Raw genomic sequence first — 12,894 nt, 5'->3', positions numbered from 1 at the left:
TTTTCTCATCATTATGAAAGCAATATACTACTTCCTGCAGTACAATACTGTCCAAATAATGCTTAAGAGGGTGTAGTAACACAGTCTGTTCCAACACTGCTTTTATACAGACAGAGGGTTTGTAAGTAATCAACAAAAGTTGGGACACCTGTAGGAATTGTTCAAAGCATCAACTTTCAAGGCTTAATTTACTTCCATTGCTGCAGAACAGCTGTAAGTTGTTAACCCATTACTTGTTCCCTGAAAAAGGCTTTTTTGTATAACTGAAATGAACATTATTTTTCAGTTTTTGGTAACCTAAACTTTTTTTTAACCTTTGGCAGTTTACAGCTTACCTTTGTACCATTTCAGGTTATTCACTGGACTTGAACTGCTTAAATTTCAATAAAAACTGGAAAAATGGGGGTGTTCTAAAACTTTTGACCGGTAGGGTATACTGAGGCAATATATTGCCGTTTGGACAGGATAAATGTAAATAGTAGCCTAGTCTGTTGAATTGGTTAAGATGTGAATCTGTGTAGCATAGCGGTTATGTAGTGAAAGTATGATATCAAATCCTGATAATATATATATATATATATATATATATATATATATATATATATATATATATATATATATATATATATATATATATATATATTCATGTTAAAGTTATGTGTGCAAAAGTATGCATGTTCAATGAAAGTGTCATTCATATCAACTACATTTTTTTCACATAAAATTTTTTTTATATATATATTTATTTTAAGTTTGCAATATAAATCCTGTGTGGGAGGCGAACCCAAGATATGGGTCCAATGCAGACAACCTAGCTTTCACACCACAAAGCTTGTGCTTCCATTACACAACATTTGCATGTAATATATCAGTAAAGTTACAGTTTTTAACAAGTAACAATAGGAACCAGATTGTTTAAGTAATCCAATTGTATTGAAAGCTTTCATCTGATTTTGCAAACTATCATAATAAGCTTGATCTGTTCATTTAGTAGAATATTGTAACATTTTCATGTTTAGGAAGTAGTACTCAAGGAGAGAGTTGAATTCTTTTATTTGAAACTACAGAGAATTCCTCGGGCTTTAATTCCTGGCACTAAAATAATAACCCTACAAATTCGTCCTGGCACTTTCATTGCATATTCTCTCCGGTCACAGCTCACACGCTTACTCGGTTGCACCCCCAGTTTCTCATTCAAGTTCAGCGCTGGACTGTTTCCAGTCCTCAGGCTCATTCACCCCCTTATTATATAACCCCCTGTCGCTGTCTAGCTCATCAACCAGTCACATCCATCCTCTGCAGCCCCCGAAAACAGCAACACACATTCTCCCCACTCACTCACTCACTCCCCTTCCCACATGACCCATTCCCCTTACAATAATGTAACATGAAAGACAGACAAGAGAAATGAACAGACAGTAAGTCCTGCAACAAAGCAGTTGTCTGGGTCGTTACAGTATATTTTTAAATTTAAAAGTAAAAACATATGAAAGCATGACAACCTTTATGTACAAAAAATTCACTAATATACAATTGAACAAGAACTATTGAGTATTTATTTTTATTTCATAGAGTATTAAATGACAGTGTTTTATATAGTGACAGTGAAAAATAAATATCAAGCTAGATAAAGAAATACATGTCTATACATTGATTTATGTATTCATTTATTTCAATATTTATTAATGTTTTACTTTTACCATATATGCTATCTTTCAGTATAGCTAATTTTCAGAAAAATGTAAGTTCCTTTTTGTCCAGTGTGGACCACAAATAGCGTTACTCTCATCAGCCAGTATCGAGAGGAATTGTACTTCCTTGTGCCAATAGGGAGGGACCTGTGGCAAAGTGGCTGGTAAGGGGAACAGGTGTAGCGGTGATGCGGTGCAGGAGTGACAGGCAGACAATGGTAATCCAGTGAAAAGTGCTTTATTGCTTTTCTAGGTCTGGTGTTCGTAAAATAAATAAATAACAAAAACAGGGCACAGTCCCGAACAAAATGATCAGACGGTCACCAGTCCTGGGTGAGCGCAGTCGTGATGGTGGTCGGTGCAAACACAGATAGCGCGGTGTGCAGTGGTGCTCCGGACAGTGCTGACCCTCGGCGACAGCTCCGGAGTAGTGCTTTAACTGTGGTGGTGAAAAACACAGACAAACACAACACGTAATTTCTCTTTACAACGACAGCTCCTCTCTCGATCCTTCTCTCTCCAAACGTTAACCAAAACGAAGGAAAAGATCAGCGTTACCCTGGCCCCTATATGTGATCCCGCATGACATCTAGGTAAACGATTGCAGCTGCATTATTACTTGCACCTGCCCCTCGTTTACCTTTCAGGACAATACGGTCTTACAACAGAGTCTCGCTTCTTTCCAGGCTGACCCACTTCCCTGACCCGGAAACGAACTGTCAGGCCAGCCCTTCCAGATACTTCTCCTCCCATTCTTTAGCGCCCTCACAGGTCAGGAGGGAGATTTATCACCAGAACTCATTGTATTTCTGTCACAGGACTACAATGAGCATTACACTGACAAGAGGATATATCAGGGGATGTGGCCAAGCAATCTGTGCCTCTGGCAAGGTTATGAAAAGACCTGTAAAGGAGTGCAGTGAAAATATAACCGCGAGTGTTTTGCATGTCTACTAAACTGTTACGTTTGTCATTTGTAGAGGGCTAACTAATCCGGGAGCTGTCACTAAAAGCCAGCACCTGCCACAGACCACGCTCCACCATTACTGTCACCAGCATTGTATCAATTCACACTTGCACTAGGAGCACTTACTACTGCACTTATGATCCTGTGTGTGTCATAAGTGTGTTTAATTATTGTTATTATTTTAGGACTGAACCCCATGGTTTATCAACGCTACACACATTGTTGTGAAGAGCCAGGTATTACTATTTAAGAGTTGCGAGCATGCAACCCAGCCAAATAAAAGAGCTGCTTTTCACTGTGAACTGTTGTCAGTTATTCCTGAGCACTGCATCACCGCTACACTGCAAACCACTTTGCCACACAGGTATTGACTTTTTTTCTATATCTTACCTAAGAGTGTTGGGAACTACAAACTAAAAGTGAAATAGTGCTTTTGGCTGATTTACTTTTGCTGCAGGAATACCCTGAAAACACTCGCGTTTCGCTGATAGTAATAAAATAACTTGACGAGAGGAACTGAGAAGCAGTTGCACTGTCCTAAGGAGATACTACTGGCCCTATTCCTATAACTAAATAAGTCAGCAAGTGACAGAGAGCAAAAGCAGGGACGTCCGAGGTGTATTATTGTGAACAGTAATGTCAACAAATGAAATATAAACAAAAACAAAAAAGGTGAACAAAACAGGTAAGTATAAAGATGGTACAGGTAAGATGGTAAATGGGAAACAGAAGGCCAAAAAGTAACTCAAAAGGAGAAATGGGTGTAGTGCCTGGTGGGCCTTAAATAAACCCCTCCACACAAACACGACACAAAACCCCAAAACAATGCACAGACAGACAGAGAAAGATAAAAACAGATAAAAGATCACAGGTGGTAACAATAATAACAGTCTGGATGGCAATGGATGATGCATGAAAGTTAGGCCTAACGTAACGGGTCAATTGCAACTAACTTGCAGAGTTAGTACGGAGCTGCGCACTAACTTGCATACCAGCTAATACCACATTATCTCGGGATCATCCCCAGCTGCGTATTAAGTTAGTACCAATTTCAACGGAAAAAGAGCGGAACAAAGTTGGGGACTAGCTGATCTCCAGCTTTAGTACGTTACTAAGGATTATGGTTTGTTTTGGTGTGCTTCCAACCAGAAACTGAAGAGGGCCAGGGCCCGAGGCTCAAAATCTGAGCGATTGGTACAAATTATATATTAAAAGTGTGATTTTTCGTAAAGGTTGTTTTTTTTTTGTTTGTTTTTGTTTTTTTTAGGTAACCTAATCAATTTAATTATTTTGATTTATTCATGCTTAAGTTTTAAACTTGAAAGGGTATATTTAAACACAACAAATACTGAATTGCACCTTGCGCTTTTTTTTTTTTTTTAAATCAAAATTAAACCTCCCTGCAAGCACTGACAAACTTGTGTGGTATTGTATGTAGTCTAAACATTGAATACAATATTTATTTTTTAAAAAATATTTAAAAAGAAAAGAAAATGCATTGCACAGGCAGAATTTGAACGCGGTACCTCCAGCACAGCGCCAATCTGCTATACAAGAGAGCCACGACCCCTCCTGACTGTATCAATATTGTTGTGTTGTGTCACTTACCAGTCCTGACCCCTACCCCCTGCATGCTACAACCTACTAATATATAGCATTAGCTACTAAAAGCATACTGACAAGTATACATATAGCCTGTTATATTAACTTAAAATACATCACTCGTATATTAAATATTGCAATTCTGTTCCATGTGGGTAATACATAATTACTGTACAGTTTTAAATATATTCTCAATTATTTCATGACATTTGTAATAAATCCTTTCAACCGTAATTGTAATATTTTGCCGTTAGATCAAAACAAACAAAATGTATATAATAATATAAGGATTTTAAGTATGAATGGGCAAATAGTTTAGAAGGGAGGGAATGTAGAAGTGCGATCCTGAGCTGAGCCACCAGAGGGAGCTCCACTTTATATAGCTGCAGCGTTTCTGTGGTTTCGTGTTGGCTGTACGGGCTAGTCTGAGGCATAGAAGGACATGCATTGTAACTGCCTATTAAATAAAACCCGGGTTGAAATGAACAAAAGATTCCTCACTGACTACGATACTACACAACACAACTTAAAAGAGAGAATCTCTGAGAGCACAAGCCTCCTCAGATCGCTGCTGTTCAATTTAAACTGGAGGTTGAGGTAACCTTGACAGTTGCTAACTCGCTTATAACAAGCGGAATTGGGCTTTTTTTTGAGTCGCTGGTTGTAATTTACATAAACGCCCACTCTAATATGGGTTTGTTTTGGGCATGTTGTGAATGACAGTGGCACTTTTTTTTTTCTCGTGAGACTGTAACCTTTCCCATCTGTCTCGCAGGCAGCCACTGATTCCTGAACACTTGATTTTGTTGTTTACAAGAGTTTGTGCAGGATACAGCAGGCAGTGGCAATTTTGGGAAGGAATGAATGCACTTCAGTCTGTTTCATCAGTATCTCCCACCTCCCTTTCAAGTGCCCACTACCCATATTTGCCCAAGTGTGGTGTTGAATGCTTCCTTAGCAGCTGTCAGCCGTCTGGACAAGCCAGGGTAGAAAATGCAGCATCACCTGATCCCCTATATGCTGTATTGCACACACACACACACACACACACACACAGTACTGTGCAAAAGTTTTAGGCAGGTGTGAAAAAATGCTGTAAAGGAAGAATGCTTTCAAAAATAGACATGTTAATAGTTTATAATTATCAATTAACAAAATGCAAAGTGAGTGAACAGAAGAAAAAACTACATCAAATCAATATTTGGTGTGTCCACCCTTTGCCTTCAAAACAGAATCAATTCTTCTAGGTACACTTGCACAAAGTCAGGGATTTTGTAGGCATATAGTCAGGCGTATGATTAAACAATTATACCAAACAGGTGCTAATGATCATCAATTCAATATGTAGGTTGAAACACAATCATTAACTGAAACAGAAACAGCTGTGTAGGAGGAATAAAACTGGATGAGGAACAGCCAAACTCAGCTAACAAGGTGAGGTTGCTGAAAACAGTTTACTGTCAAAAGTCATACTGTCACGTCTGCTGCGTTTTGCAGATTTTCACATACTCTTTTTATTCGGTCTTATTTATTTTCTGTTTACTCTGCACACACTCTTAACTCAGGGGAGACGTTAGGAGGACAGAGATGTTATAAACTCCTAGTGGTTTATGTTCGAGCACTGGACGAGCTGTAAGTATGTGCATATAACCTTTATTTAATCAAGAAAAAAACACTCAAGACTCATTCATTTTAAGTTTTACGAATCAGAGCAATGCTCCTTCGGTTTATTAAAATGCTTTTAATATTGGAAAGGAAGGTTGATCAGACCACCAAATTCCAATGCATGCGGTCTACAAGCACCCACTTCTACATTTCAGTTTCATTCAATATAACACTCTCTTAAAACCAAAAGATAGTTTCAAAACCTTATAGCAATACAACCAATACATGTAAGATATAACAATGTTAGCAATATGCTTACCTCCTATTATAAGGAATAGTAGCGTGAACAAAGGAATCAGTCTGGTGGAGATCAGCAAGTGATGGACCACTTCACCCTGTCAAGCAAAGGTCTTGAAGGTGGTACCCTTTTGCGAAAAGTGTGAGTTTTTATAGGCTTCGTCTCCATAGGAATACATGGAGAATCTTTATCAAGTCTAATTCTTATCTCATTGGCACACACCAGCCTAAAAATTTAGAGCCTTGTGTCAGCAATTTTTCAAGATATGAGACTTGGTCTACACATCCAATCATGATCTCACCAGCTCATCTCTCGACCCCTCCTCTATCTAAAAATTTAGGTGAAACATAGTTCACTGGACTCTTGTTGTCCCCACAGGACCCTTGCTGTTCCTTTATTTCAAATGTGCAGGCAAAGGGAAAAATATTATTTTGAATATATGAGTGTTGTCTGAAATATATACAACATTATTAGTTATGATTATATTGATTATATGTATTAATGTCTTATAATATATTCCCTCATGCCATTCTATTCTTCAAATTAGTTTTCCTTCTCTCTTTACAGGCGTGTGCTTAACAGATATTATAGGGAACAAGTGTAATACTATCCCATAAGCTTTCCAACAGCACAAATTCAGTAATTTTAGCTAAGTTCATGCTGCTAAGAATACCCATAGAACAGTTAGATGAACTCAGCTGAACTGCGGACGACCTCCTATTTTTTCAGCGGCACACAAAACCAGCTAAAACCGATTCTTTAGCTGTGCACTTAGCTTTCCAATTTCCAGCGATAATCAAGGTTTTTTCCAATTTCTCTATGGTGAGAAGACACTCTCTAACCTTGACGCTGTTTGATAAGAGAACTCCGCTCTTCATGCCAACTATCCCTTCACTTTCTGGCACGACTTTAAGACAGGCTCACAGCAAGTTATAAAGTTTTACCTTCTTAAAACCCATCTTCTATTCTTTTTAAAATTACTTTTTATTATTTGTTTAAGCTTCTTATTTTATATTTCAAACAACCTCTCTTTATATTGCATCATCTTTTAACTCAGAGTCAAACCAAACAGTTTACTCCCTATAGAACACGATTATTAACTATTTTAAATGTGAACCTATATTGACGAGAAACAATTTCATGTATATTATTATAACAGGCAGTGTTAAGCATACGGTCTTACACGCACAAATAGTTTATAGTAAAAAGCAAGCATATTAAACCTTATTTCAACATTTAACAACATTTCCTTAGGCTAAAAGGGTGCTGCAGAAACTTAGCATTCAATTCTGGGAATGAAGCCCATCTTGATAAAAAAACTGCTCAAAGACTGGCCACTGCCCAAAAGCTGGCTATGTATCAAATTATACCAGTTTCTACTGCATGATTTTTATATAAAGAAAATACATAAGTTTCACAATTACTGACTAAAACAGCATTAAGCGTTACTTTTGATTACACACTTACATAACACATATGATTGCATTAATACATTTAATTTTAAATAGGTACAAAGTCAAGGGTTTCAGCTCGGTCCCAGCAAGACTCCACTTCGGTCTCAGGTTCAACTCGGGTTGGCTCAGTGAACATGACAATAGGCCCTCGAATCCATCGTCTCGCATCACAGGTGTGAGTCACCATGGCCTTGACTTCGTACCTGCAAGACACTTGTACACGCTTAGTAGGGACACCTTCCTCACATTCTAATTTTCCCAGATGCTCCCATTTTACTAAGTGACCTTTTCACAACTCATGCATTCAATCCTCTTAATATCTTTTTGGGTTTACATTTAAATGAGAGAAAGAAACACCTACAAAATCATTGCATTCAAACAAGATTCTACAGTGTTTAGCCAAATGACTGCATGCTGGACAAAGTCTGAGCCCAGTCACTGATGACTTGCTTTGGCACATATTACAAACACAATTAATAAGAGGATTATGTTTTAATTTATGTGTCAGGGTTACTTCTGCACCATGTACAACATTTCTGTATCTGTACACATTGTTACTATACACTTCTTTCTGCTCACATAGAGACACTTTAGAAGGGATGCCATTCATCCAGAATACAGTAGGGGGCCAAAATTCACTGTTTTTCATATCAGCAGGCACCCAACTTGTAGTTTGTTTATCATCATTAGTGGGCCAACTCAATACAACTGAACCTGAATCAGTTGATGAACCATGAGTCTTAGCTACTGATATTCTCCATACAAAAGGATTCAATGTTTTACTGACCAGCCTAGCTGATTCAGCGTTATTTGCGACAATACACCATGGCAAGACTGAGCACAGCAACAAGATACAAGGTAGTTATACTGCATCAGCAAGGTCTCTCCCATGCAGAAATTTCAAGGCAGACAGGGGTTTCCAGATGTGCTGTCCAAGCTCTTCTGAAGAAGCACAAAGATACGGGCAATGTTGAGGACCGTAGTCGCAGTGGTCGGCCAAGGAAACTTACTGCAGCAGATGAAAGCACATCATGCTTGCTTCCCTTTGCAATCGGAAGATGTCCAGCAATGCCATCAGCTCAGAATTGGCAGAAAACAGTGGGACCCTGGTACACCCATCTACTGTCCGGAGAAGTCTGGTCAGAAGTGGCCTTCATGGAAGACTTGCGGCTAAAAAGCTATACTTCTGACATGGAAACAAGGCCAAGCGACTCAACTATGCACGAAAACACAGGAACTGGAGCGCAGAAAAATGGCAGAAGGTGCTCTGGACTGATGAGTCAAAATTTGAAATATTTGGCTGGAGCAGAAGGCAGTTTGCTCGCCAAAGGGCTGGAGAGCGGTACACGAATGAGTGTCTGCATGCAATAGTGAAGCATGGTGGAGGTTCCTTGCAAGTTTGGGCCTGCATTTCTGCAAATGGAGTTGGGGATTTGGTCAGAATTAATGGTCTCCTCAATGCTGTACAGGCAGATACTTATCCATCATGCAATACCATCAGGGAGGCATCTGATTGGCCCCAAATTTATTCTGCAGCATGACAACGACCCCAAACATATAGAGAAAGTCATTAAGAACTATCTTCGGCATAAAGAAGAACAAGGAGTCCTGGAAGTGATGGTATGGCCCCCACAGAGCCCTGATCTCAACATCATCGAGTCTGTCTGGGATTACATGAAGAGAGAGAAGCAACTGAGGCTGCCTAACTCCACAGAAGAACTGTGGTTAATTCTCCAAGATGTTTGGGCCAACCTACCTGCCGAGTTCTTTCAAAAACTGTGTGCAAGTGTACCTAGAAGAATTGATGCTGTTTTGAAGGCAAAGGGTGGTCACACCAAATATTGATTTGATTTTATGGAGAAGGCAAGGTCAGTGCTAATCATTATTTAATGCAACATCTTCACTCCATGTTGCAGCATTTCTGGGGGATGGTGTCTTCCAGGATGACAATGCCCCCATCCACAGAGCATGTGTGATCACCCAATGGTTTGATGAGCATAACATTGATGTTATCCATATGTCATGGCCTTCTCAGTCACCAGATCTGAACCCAATCAAGCGTTTAGGGGATATTCTGGAACAAAGCCTGAGACAGGGTTTTCCACCTCCATCAACCAGGCATGAGTTGATTGACTTTCTTGTGAAAGAATGGTGCCGCATCCATCCTGCAGAATTCCAGAGGCTGCTAGACTCTATACCATGGCACATACAGGCCGTACTGGTCACACATGGTGGCCCAACACACTATTAAGTGACTTTACATTGGTGTTTACATTTTTTTGTCCACTACATGTGATCTGTAATACGTGTTGGTCAGTTTAATTTTATACCTCGAAGTTTATTTTGAATCAATGAGTCAAACAAACAAACAAACATTATTATTATTATTATTATTATTATTATTATTATTATTATTATTATTATTATTATTATTATTATATTATAGCTACATACATATTAAACCTTGAGTACCATGATGAATGTTTAATCTTAGAAAACTTTTTTTTAAAATAACTTATATGGTAAGATTAATTACTGTACAGTACGCTGTAGTTATAGGATAGGGTGGGCAGAAAAAAACAAAAAAACAAAGCATGAACTTTGATAGATACTCCAGTGGTAATGGGTGTAAATTAAATCTGTTACTTCTCACAATTCCCAGATAATATGCCAGAATCCTAATGTAGACCTCCTCACTTCAACAGAGCAACTTAATGTTTGTAATGTAGTGAAACGTACATTTTACTGAAAATGTATGTGTTTGAGTGGTGTTTTATAACAGAAAATAAGCGATTTTTCCAAATAATAATAAAAACCGATAAACCACCCCGAACTGAACAACAAATAAAGCCCTAGGTATGAATTAAAATGTCTTAAAACACATTATTTAATTAAGTTTATACGTGAGAGCTTTTGGACTGCTCAGCAGGGGGCAGACAAGATCTGACAATAAAATAAGCTTGTTGAAATTCAAGTACTGTATTTGGTAGATTTGATCAATGCCGTTTTATAAAAAGCCTAGAGGTGTGGCTCCTCAGCTATTAAAACCGTTTGAGTGATGTTTGCAAAACTGTGGTGATGGACATTTAAAAAACAAAACAAACAAAAAAAAAAACATATTGGCCACGGAAAAGCAAACATTTAAAAACAAAACAAAAACAAACAAACCAAAAAAAAAAAAAAAAAACATCTTGGCCACGGAAAACAAAAGGGAAGTTGATTATATACAATTCCGTGCATGTGTTAAACGTATTCACTGCCACGGACATGGCGTGACGGCGGCCAAGTTGTCGAGCCCTGCTTAGTGAGATTTAGGGGTTTTATTTTTAGATGTAAATATTTAAAGATCACTAGTGTGATTTGTGTTGCATATATTTTTCAATAGAGTTGGATCTTGTGTGAAACACGTTGATCAGCTCTTATTCAGGGATTTTTTTTTTCATTGATGGAAAAGGAATCTTTGAAAAACAAACAAAACACTGAAGCTATGTTGTGTCAAAGGGGTTTCATTTCTTTAAGACTGGTATATATATTATTGGCATTTTAATATAACACAGTTCAAGTTGTAGGGCATGCATCGGCAAACCAGAATATCTAAAATAATAATAATAATAATAATAATAATAATAATAATAATAATAATAATAATAATAATAATAAATTCTTTACTGATAATGGGTCAGCTGGATGTATTAAACGTTCTTCATTAAAAATGTCATCAGTGACTTACAATGTTGAAGATCTTATTCGAGTAGCCTTAGAATGTAGAAATCTCGAGGATCCGGAAAGCTTTTTGATTTGCAGTTGTAATGTTTCCATTGACAGTAAAGCGCTTCGTGGGTATTTCCACTTCTCAAATAACGACAAAAAAGGCTTCTGCGTTCATAGTCAAAGCCTCCTTCACCTGGCTTTAGAGAAGAGATGTACTTGAGTTACTGTTATAAAGTTGCTCAAAGTAATCAGACTATATACGTAGTTGTTTGATTTCAATTTGTCATTCAAACCGGAGACTAGTTGTTGTGGTTACTGTATTAGAACATAAGAACATAAGAAAGTTTACAAACGAGAGGAGGCCATTCGGCCCATCTTGCTCGTTTGGTTGTTAGTAGCTTATTGATCCCAAAATCTCATCAAGCAGCTTCTTGAAGGATCCCAGGGTGTCAGCTTCAACAACATTACTGGGGAGTTGATTCCAGACCCTCACAATTCTCTATGTAAAAAAGTGTCTCCTATTTTCTGTTCTGAATGCCCCTTTTTCTAAACTCCATTTGTGACCCCTGGTCCTTGTTTCTTTTTTCAGGCTGAAAAAGTCCCTTGGGTCGACACTGTCAATACCTTTTAGAATTTTGAATGCTTGAATTAGGTCGCCACGTAGTCTTCTTTGTTCAAGACTGAACAGATTCAATTCTTTTAGCCTGTCTGCATATGACATGCCTTTTAAGCCCGGAATAATTCTGGTCGCTCTTCTTTGCACTCTTTCTAGAGCAGCAATATCTTTTTTATAGCGAGGTGACCAGAACTGCACACAATATTCAAGATGAGGTCTTACAAGTGCATTGTACAGTTTTAACATTACTTCCCTTGATTTAAATTCAACACTTTTCACAATGTATCCGAGCATCTTGTTAGCCTTTTTTATAGCTTCCCCACATTGTCTAGATGAAGACATTTCTGAGTCAACAAAAACTCCTAGGTCTTTTTCATAGATTCCTTCTCCAATTTCAATATCTCCCATATGATATTTATAATGTACATTTTTATTTCCTGCGTGCAGTACCTTACACTTTTCTCTATTAAATGTCATTTGCCATGTGTCTGCCCAGTTCTGAATCTTGTCTAGATCATTTTGAATGACCTTTGCTGCTGCAACAGTGTTTGCCACTCCTCCTACTTTTGTGTGGTCTGCAAATTTAACAAGTTTGCTTACTATACCAGAATCTAAATCATTAATGTAGATTAGGAATAGCAGAGGACCTAATACTGATCCCTGTGGTACACCGCTGGTTACCACACTCCATTCTGAGGTTTTTCCTCTAATCAGTACTTTCTGTTTTCTACATGTTAACCACTCCCTAATCCATGTACATGTGTTTCCTTGAATCCCAACTGCGTTCAGTTTGAGAATTAATATCACCTTATTGGTGATATTAATACACAGGTATTGCCGCTGACAGCAAACCCTATTCTCGATTACAGGTATTTTTTTTATTTTTTTAAAATTTTATATACTAAATTTAAATTAATAGTTAGGACAGCGAGGAAGCAGAATCACCTACA

Source organism: Polyodon spathula, chromosome 2 (genome assembly GCF_017654505.1).
Source record: "Polyodon spathula isolate WHYD16114869_AA chromosome 2, ASM1765450v1, whole genome shotgun sequence".
Lineage (NCBI taxonomy): Eukaryota > Metazoa > Chordata > Actinopteri > Acipenseriformes > Polyodontidae > Polyodon > Polyodon spathula.
The sequence above is the reverse complement of the archived record's forward strand: the minus strand, read 5'-3'. Positions refer to the sequence as shown.